Source organism: Dromiciops gliroides, chromosome 1, assembly GCF_019393635.1.
Source record: "Dromiciops gliroides isolate mDroGli1 chromosome 1, mDroGli1.pri, whole genome shotgun sequence".
Classification (NCBI taxonomy): Eukaryota; Metazoa; Chordata; class Mammalia; order Microbiotheria; family Microbiotheriidae; genus Dromiciops; species Dromiciops gliroides.
The window spans coordinates 321,441,980-321,451,180 of NC_057861.1; the positions used below are offsets into that span (position 1 = coordinate 321,441,980).

The 9,201-nt window shown below is 40.5% G+C and overlaps 1 pseudogene; it reads right to left on the reverse strand.

Moving 5' to 3' along the window:
* Positions 1-1,964: 1,964 nt before the first annotated feature.
* LOC122734656 lies at positions 1,965-2,873 on the reverse strand (annotated as a pseudogene).
* Positions 2,874-9,201: the final 6,328 nt, after the last annotated feature.

The window sequence follows — 9,201 nt, forward strand, 5'->3', positions numbered from 1 at the left end:
ACCATAAAGGTCCCATTAATGGAAGACTTAAAGAATCAACTGCTGAAGAGTTCCAGGTAGAATTTCAAACATTGGTGGGGTCTCCAAGAGGTTACTTCTTTAGTGTCTGAGGACAGTGCTGCAATGGAAGGGTCAGAGCAGCTCATTATTGTTCTTCTCCTAGTGGTCCAGAACCATGACACCTCCAGGTAGTAAAAGCCAGATCTATCACAATTAGACTGAAGAGGCTTCATTCATCCAGTTCTCAGCACTTCCTCATTATAAAGCACTACTAAGGGGCAGCTAGGTGGCCCAGTGGATAGAACACTGGCCCTGGAGTCAGGAGGACCTGAGTTCAGATCCGGTCTCAGACACTTAACACTTACTAGCTGTGTGACCCTGGGCAAGTCACTTAACCCCAATTGCCTCACTAAAAAAAAAAAAAAAAAAGCACTACTAAGTGCTACAGTTCTAGTGAATAGTAATGGAGGTGGGCTATAAGACCATAGGATTCAGAGATGAAGGGACCATAGGAGAACAACTGGCCCAATCTTGTTTTATAGATAAAGATACTGAGAGAGGAGAAGTGCTTTCTAGAGGTCAAACAGATATTATGTAGCAGCACCAAGATTTGAACATAAGTCTTCTGATTTCAAATGCAGTGCTATTTCCAATCTACAGGGCTTCTTTCTCCAGAGGTTTTTGTTTTAAGATAAGGGAAAGAAGCACATGAAGATGGAAAGAGGGTCAGAAAAGGAGATAAGGACTGCCATAGACAAAGCTCGTCTCTTTTATCATCTTGCTTTATCATGTGGTACTCATCTATAGTAAATCTCTATTAGTCATAGTATTACATTACCCCCCAAACACCCATGTATCTGGTGGATTGCATAGGCCAGCATTTATTACCTGGTTCAATGGCTTCTCATTTCTCTTTGCAAACATAGAGATAGCTAAAAAGCTATTAGCTCCACGCTTTCCCCACTTTCTAAGAATACCTAGGAATCAGCGTAAACCCAGTGTCCAGAAGCTTTGCCGATTAATTCAGTAGAGAGTTTTGAAGCCTATTGATTAGGCAAACAGAACACTAACGAGTTGGATTGGTGAGCTGAGATACATCAATAGTTTGGATAAGCTTGAATCAGCGACTTCCATGGGTTACAGCTCAGGTAATTTGTCTTTATATTTACTTAGCGCTGACATTAAAGAGCACAATTATTCATTCCCTTTCTGGGCTCCCCCCAAAAAAGCCACAGCACCTTCAATATCCTATTGATTGAGTAGAAACTCCTGCCTCTCTCACAAAGGAGAGAGATGAAAGTGAGCACACCATTTCCTCTGTACCCTTGGTACGGAGCTCTGGTGCTACATCGCTCAAAATCTTTCTAAAAAGCACAGAAATGGGGGAAAACAATTAGAAATTCATGTAATCTGTCCACCCAAAACAAATTTATAGGACTAAAAACAAAGACTGTCTGAGAAATCTATATTAGATGGCTTGGAAGGAGCAATGTGGGGGGCGGGGGGGGGAGAATAATCCACATAATTGTGTTTGTCTTTAGAATGTAGGGATGTCTTTGGAAGTAGGAGAAAATAATGGCAAATGTCCATTAGAATCATTTAAGAATCTTTGAAAGACATAACAACAAAAACAATCTTGTTCAGTAACCTTCTGATAAATAAATATCAGTGAAGGCATAGAAAAAGGAGAGGTGGGCTGAAAGGGCTTGCCACTATGAGGTAAGGGATTCAGCATAGAGTGCAAATTGAAGAGGAATTCTCCAAGAATGGAGCTCTTTCAGATGTTCCTGTTCACTGATGGCATTGTGCTGATTATATAAAGCCATGGAACACTACAGAGCCACTTGGAAGAGACTGATAAATACTCAAAAGATTTTGTTTTAATCATCCACACAGGAAAGACAAAGTGGATAAAAATGTCTATTGCTCAGATTATGACATAAATGTGAATGCACAGCCTATAATTTTTTTTTTGTTATTTCAAATATTTTAATAAGAGTTCTCTGCCAGGCATTTAAAACACCAGTTTGTGAGGATAGACTCCATTGGAGAGAGAGAATACAGAACGCAGGTAGCCACGGAGCTGAGAAATCTTCTTGATTTGGGGCAGGATCTGAGAGTCCACTGCTTTCTGGTCAGCCTTGCGCTGCTCTGTAATCTCATATTTCTCTTTTTCTGTGTCAAAAATCTCTCCTTCTTGGTGTCTAGGTTTACGGAGCCTCTTCTTCTTGAAGTAAGCATCAGTAAGATGATTTGGAATTTTCACACCTGAAAGGTTAACCTTGGTAGAAGTGGCAATAACAAATTTCTGATGGGTTCTTCGCAGAGGAACACGGTTGATGGTCAGAGGTCCAGTTACCAGTAGTAAGCCACTAGCCAGCTGCTTCAGGAAAACCACTCGCTTGCCCCTGTGGCGGCCGGTGAGCATGATCAGAACTGTGCCTGGGGTGATGCTAGATCGGAGTCTCCTCACGTGCTGGCTGAAGGGCTTTTTGCCATGACTGAGCAGCTTTCTAGGCACATCCTCGGTAGGGTAATACCTAGGCATTTTGCGGATCTTCACCACTAGGTTTCCTCCATTCTTATCCCCACCAACTGGCTTTGAGATGGTAGCAGGTACCTTCTCTTTCTTTTTCCTTTCAATCCGGGTTTTGGGTGCAGTGTACTTGCGTTTATACATGGCCCGCCTGGAATACATGGCAGACCTTGAGTATCTGCCAATCCCTCTGGCCAGGACCAGGTTGCGGCTGCAATGCTTTCGAGGCTTTTTCACCACCTTCTCAGCAGCATCTTCCTTTTTGGGCTTCTTTTCCTTTTTTTTCTTTTTTGACCTTTTTTTCCTTTACCTCCTTTGGGGGGTTTTGGTCCGCCATCTTGAGAGTCGGGAAAGCACAGCCTATACTTTAATGTAATGGATGTAATATCTGAGTACAATATTTGAATATGTAATACTGAGGACAAGTAACATATAGATGCACAAAATATTGAGCCCAGAGTTGAACAGGAAGAGGAGAGAATGCCTACCTTTCCAAATATTGCAAAGCTCCTTCAATGACCCTAAGATCTTCAGGAAAACAAAGTCAGTCATCTTATAGCAACATACTGCCAGTGTTGCTGAATGAGACAGGGATATGGAATGTAATCAAATTCAAAGCATTTAAAATTAATATCACAGAGAGGACAATACAGTGGCATATGGTCAACCTTCATTAGCTGTAACATATAACTAAAGAAGAACTTTATAGAAGAATGGGAGTAAAAGATGGCATAAAGGAAACACGGTGTAGAAAGACAGGATGAGACAGTCACATGGCAAGGATGGAGGAGAACAGGGGTGGGAGTGGGGCATGGTGGCCAGAGTTTTCCACTGGTAACCTCACAATGTTAGGAGCAAGCAAGGAAGACCTCCAACAGTTTGATTGGGCCCTCTATGGTGAACTTTTGGGAGGAAATTGACAAGAGTCACATAGAATGGGCATGCACAGAAGGGTAATGATCTACATCAGAAGTTCTTAACCTTTTTTTTTTTTTTAGTATCTTGGACCCATTGACACTGATGAAGCTTATGAACCTCTTCTCAGAATAATGTTTTTAGTGCATAAAATAAAATTCATAGGAATACTAAGGAAACCAATTCTATTGAACTATAATTATTAAGATGCATGTATGTGTGTGTGTATATATGTATGTATGTGTACACATTCATGGTCCCCAGGATGGGAACCCTAGGGGATCTACATCATAGGAAGAAACATTTACATCAATGAGACCCACAAATATATTTGAGTATTTTTGGTTTCCTATAAAGCTTAGCTCATGTGCTTCCTCATAGAAAGCCTGTACTATCCCCCCTCCCTGCCCCAGTCATTAACACTTGTTATGTCTTTACATTTTCACAAATATATTTATCTATTTACACCTTCTTTTCCCCCAACAAAATGGAAATTTCTTGAAGGTACAGACTATTGCTTCTGTCTTTTTATCTGTAACATAGGATACAGTGGCGTAAACTATTAATAACTAGTAAATGCTAGTTGGATTGAATATGACTCATGTCCACCTTGCCACCGTTCTTCTCCTATATTTTTTTTCACATTTATCACAATTAGATTCATATTGTGAATCAAAATCCAGTTGTCTACTTTTTAAACCCTCACAGTGAATAGAATAGAACCTGATAGCTCACCCCTTCACCTGGAGTCTGAGTTGCTTCCAGAGAGGTAAACATTAGCTTGGATACTCACTCCCTTTTACATACCTTTCCCTTCTAAGTACAGAGAAGTTTCTTAACCAATTTTAAAATATCCTAGCCTTGAAAATAGAAACCATTGTTTTTAGGCAAAGGTTAATAAGAAAGATAGGGGGTAGGGCAGCTAGGTGGCATAGTGGATAAAGCACTGGCCCTGGATTCAGGAAGCTGAGTTCAAATCCAGCCTCAGACACTTGACACTTACGAGCTGTGTGACCCTAGGCAAGTCACTTAACCCCCATTGCCCTGCAAAAAACAAACAAAACAAAATTAAAAAAAAAAAAGAAAGATAGGGGGAATTACTTTTGCTATTTTCCCCTACCTGGAAATCTTTCTCTTATCCTGTTTATTAAAAGTCTATTCATTCTTCTAGGCTCAACTCAAACCTCTCTATTTTCCATAAGAACCTTGAGTGAAAACTCTAGCTTACACAGATGTTTTCTTCTTGGAATTTGTTTTTTTATAGAATCATGATTACAGAATCTTGGAGTTGCCACAATGTTACAAAGTCTTCTAGATTGTCCTCTTACCTAGTGCAGAAATCTTCTGTATAATGACAACAACCTTCTTGGCTTGAACTCTTCCAGTGACTGTGAACTCACTGTCTAGTGAAGTAATCCATTCCAATGTTGCACAGCTTTTGTTAAAAAGTTATCCCTTTTGCTGAGACAAAATCTTCCCCCATGTCACTTCCATATACAGGTCCTGTTTTTGTCGACTAGAACTATACAAAATTCATCTAATTGCCTCTTATCTTAACAACTCTTCACATATCTGAAGACAACAGTGGTGTCCCTCCTCAGCTATCTACTGTCGTCTGTCTCGTTGTTGTTCAGTGGTTTATGAGCCACATTCAACTCTTTGTGATCCCATTTGGAGTTTTCTTGGCAGGAATATTGGAGTAGTTTGCTATTTACTCCTCCAGTGGATTAAGGTAGAGGTTAAATGACTTGCCCAGGGTCACACAGCTAGTAAGTGTCTGAAGCCTGATTTGAACTCATGAAGATGTCTTCCTGACTCCAAGACCTGCACTCTATCCACTGTGCCAGCTAGCTGCCCAACTATGGTGCTCAATCATGACTAGTTAAACTGAATTAAGAATGATTGGTGGGGCAGCCAGGTGGCGCAGAGTACCTGAGTTCAAATCTGGCCTCAGAACATTGACACTTACTAGCTGTGTGACCCTGGGCAAGTCACTTAACCCTCATTGCCCCACAAAAAAAAAAAAAAAAAGAATGATTGGTATATAACATGGAAAAGGCCATAGTGAAATGATGAAGTTAGGCAGGCTTGAGGTCCCTTTCTCTCTGGTTGTTCTATCCCCTACTTTTTCTAACGTTGACTAAGGTGACCTTTCAGTCAGCCAGAGAGGGCCAACATCTATCAAATGCTTATTAGGTCCCATATTAAATTCTGAGGAGACATGAAATCAGGAAGTGTTTCAGCCTTCCTCCCCTAACACAGGGACTGAAAAAATACAGTAGATATAAGGAGAGGGACCCAAATTTCAAGTAACCAGACAGGGGGAAAAAAGGCCAAGAGAAGACTGCCCATGAAACCACAAAGATGAAGGCTACAGATTGAGTGAGACATACAGAAGGGAAGGCTAGAGAAAGAGGGAGATAAAGAACAGGAGAGAACAGGCCAGGAATTGGGAGTGTGGAGAGGGGCCAGGGAGATCATTCGCTTTTCCTTCCTTTTCAGCGCCCTGCTTGAGTCCCAGAGGATGCATTAGGTTTAATGTAGAAAATGACTGACAAATTACTAGGTCACTGAGTGTGAAATTTATATTTTTTGCTTCTTGCTTTTTCCCTTCCTATAATTGTATCGACCTAAACAGTGAAAATATTGCTATTGTCCTCTTTATGGCTTCTCAGAAAAAGGAATTGCTGTGTCTCAGTGGATTTTTTTCCTGGATAAATCTTTTTCTTGTGATAAATAAATCTCTTAATAGGGTCTTATTTAAATAACACTGCACTGGGAGTGAGGCAGAAATCAAAAGATGAACCATCAACCCTGGTAATAGGAAACTGATGTGAGTCAGTGGCATTACCGCATCCTAAGAAGCCACATCAATTAGGAACCTAATGTGTGACTCATCACATAAACCATCCTACCCACACACCTCCCATGCTCCCACTATCGATTCTTGTCCAGGTATCTGGAATTAAATAGAGCTCCTAATTACCAAGTATACAGAGACAGCACAGACCTACAATGGGGACAGTGAACCACAGCCACATCCCAAGGAATTTCATTGCAGTGTTGAACATGCCACCATGATGACCTTGAGTTTGGAGTGTGTTTATTTTTTAATCAGCTCTATCTGTAGAGGAAGAGAGACATTCTTCAGAATCAGAAACAGCAATGGCTGAGTGCATTTCAATGGTTCATGCCTTAATTTCTAGGGTTCTATCTTGTCTACTTCTGCGTGACTTTTGTTCACTTTGGAAAATATCCTGTGACTCCATGGGCCTTTTTCCTAACACATTTCGTAACACATTTCATAAACAGCCAAGTTCTTTTGCTAACCTCAATGAAGTTTACTTATTTGTAAACTGAGATGTATTTGTGTTAGGGATAGAAGAAGGAACTGGGAAAGAGGCAGCTTGGAAGACAAGATTGTAAAGTCCTTTCAAGAGTCAGCATTCTGTAATTTTATGAGTCTAAGACTTCTTTTTTTTTTTTTTTTGAGTCTAAGACTTCTAAGATGTACTCAGCTGTCAATGAATTGTTCTGAATTCTTATCTGCTACTACCACTCATCTGGCACTTAATCAGATATTACTTTGTATAACCAGATCATGTATCTTTGTCTCATCTTTTGAATCAGACTGTGTACTCCTTATGTTTCTTATTATATTTTATATTCCTTTTTCTATCCCTCACAGGACCCAACCCTGGCACTGGGTGTTGAGTAGACACTCAATAAATATCTGTTGATTCATTGACAGATTGATTGCATTTGATTGCTTCTAATTATTCCTACCATTTAAAAATGGTTATTTTAAACTTCCCCATCACTGCCTATAGCCTCATCTTCACTGATGGATTTGTGTGTTAGCTGTCACCGAATTGCCTAGGTACATAAAATACTTAGAGATGGTTTCCCAGTCCCTCTGGGTCATAATTTAGCTAAGTTATGCATAGTTAGTTCTCTTAATCTTCCTCTGTGTTCCACTTCTTGCCTTTTAATTTTTTACAATCTAGAGAAGACAGTAGCTTAGATAATTCAAGGGAAACATTTGGGAAAGGTCCAGGAGAGGAGAGTATTGTAACCAAGATGGCTTACATTTAGACAGAACTTCCATTTTTTGTTGCTTTTATTGTCTCAAGAACAATGGGTCAGACAAAGTGCCCAGTGAAATATACAAAGGACAGTTGCATGGCTGCTTTTGTTTGCCTTTTGCCATGCTCCATGATTGATGTGCAGTATACTACTGATGAAGCTCATTCATACATTTCCATTCTATCCCAGGAGATGGAAGGAAGGCGACCCACCAATCAAAACACAAAACAAGGAGAAAGGTGAAAGCAACAACTCTTTTAGTCAACAAAATCAGTTCCTACCTCCATAAAATCACCAAAGGCACAGACTATTTCCTAGCGAGCATCATGAGACATAAATGCTGTTAAGAGACATAGATTATGGCAAAGAGAGAGGAAGCCGACTTGGAACAAATCAACATGCACTGAATTATGCTGAATTTTTTCTTATTAGTGATATACAGCTTGTGTGCTTCTGATTTAAGACAAGGCCTCTGCTGAACTGCCAGACCTTCCAGATATGACCTTCTATGGCCAACTAGACAGAGAACATTTTTTTTTTTTGCAGGAGAAAACAATCCAACAACAGTAAAATACCATCATAAACTAGCTCTCTATGCCACAAATGCTTTAGGGCAAATCAGAATTGTTCTATAACAAAGCAGCCTATCACCATTAAAAAGCCTCTGAACCTAGCATTTCAGCAGGGTTCTTCTACTGTATGGAGTTCAATACATCCCAGCCAGTGGGCAGTGAAAAGGCAGATGGGGGTGGGGTGGGGGTGGGAGCAACTGATCCAAGAAGGTTCAAATAAACCAGGAAGTAGCAAGTGTAATGAAGAGACCTCTTATGATGTGATTTCTAGTTTGGGATCTGACACCAACTTGCTGTGTGAGATGGACTTTGGTTTCCCAATCTCTAAAATGAGGCTAGTAATTCCTGACTTCAGTTCCTCACATGTTTGTTGTGAATATCAGAAGAATCATAGAAAGAACAACAAGATCTCTGAGGTCGCTTAATCCAGCTCTCTCATTTTATAGATTTAAAAAACTGAGCCCAAAGAGGATGAGTAGCCTGACACCCAAATGAAATGATCAACTCTTGAAATAGGAAGGTACTTAAGATGTCACCTAGCCTGAATGGGATAAGGTATGTGCAAGCAACGTCAAAAACAGAAGCCATTAATAATAATCATGAATCATTTTTTTTTTTTTGCTTTTTTTGCAGGGCAATGAGGGTTAAGTGACTTGCCCAGGGTCACACAGCTAGTTAAGTGTCACGTGTCTGAGGCCGGATTTGAACTCAGGTCCTCCTGAATCCAGGGCTGGTGCTTTATCCACTGCGCCACCTAGCTGCCTGAATCATTTTTATAGATTTCCAGAAATGCCTTATAGAACTAAAAAGTAGGTCTGTGTTTCAAAGGGATTTCCCATAGAACGATAGACACATAGTAGTGCAATTAGTACCCACTGCTCTCCAGACTTCCCAATGAAATACCCATTAGACAGGACTGAGACACAAGTGTGCTAGGCATGGTGGCTGAAGTCATCCCTTTTCTGCAAGGAGCACTGTTGCTTTACCCTTGGTGTGGCTCATTCCTTCCTCAATCAGTGTATCTCTTGCACTACAGCTACTACAGGTCAGAAAAGTCCCTGGATTGTCCTGGCAGTGGGTTAGGAAAGCATC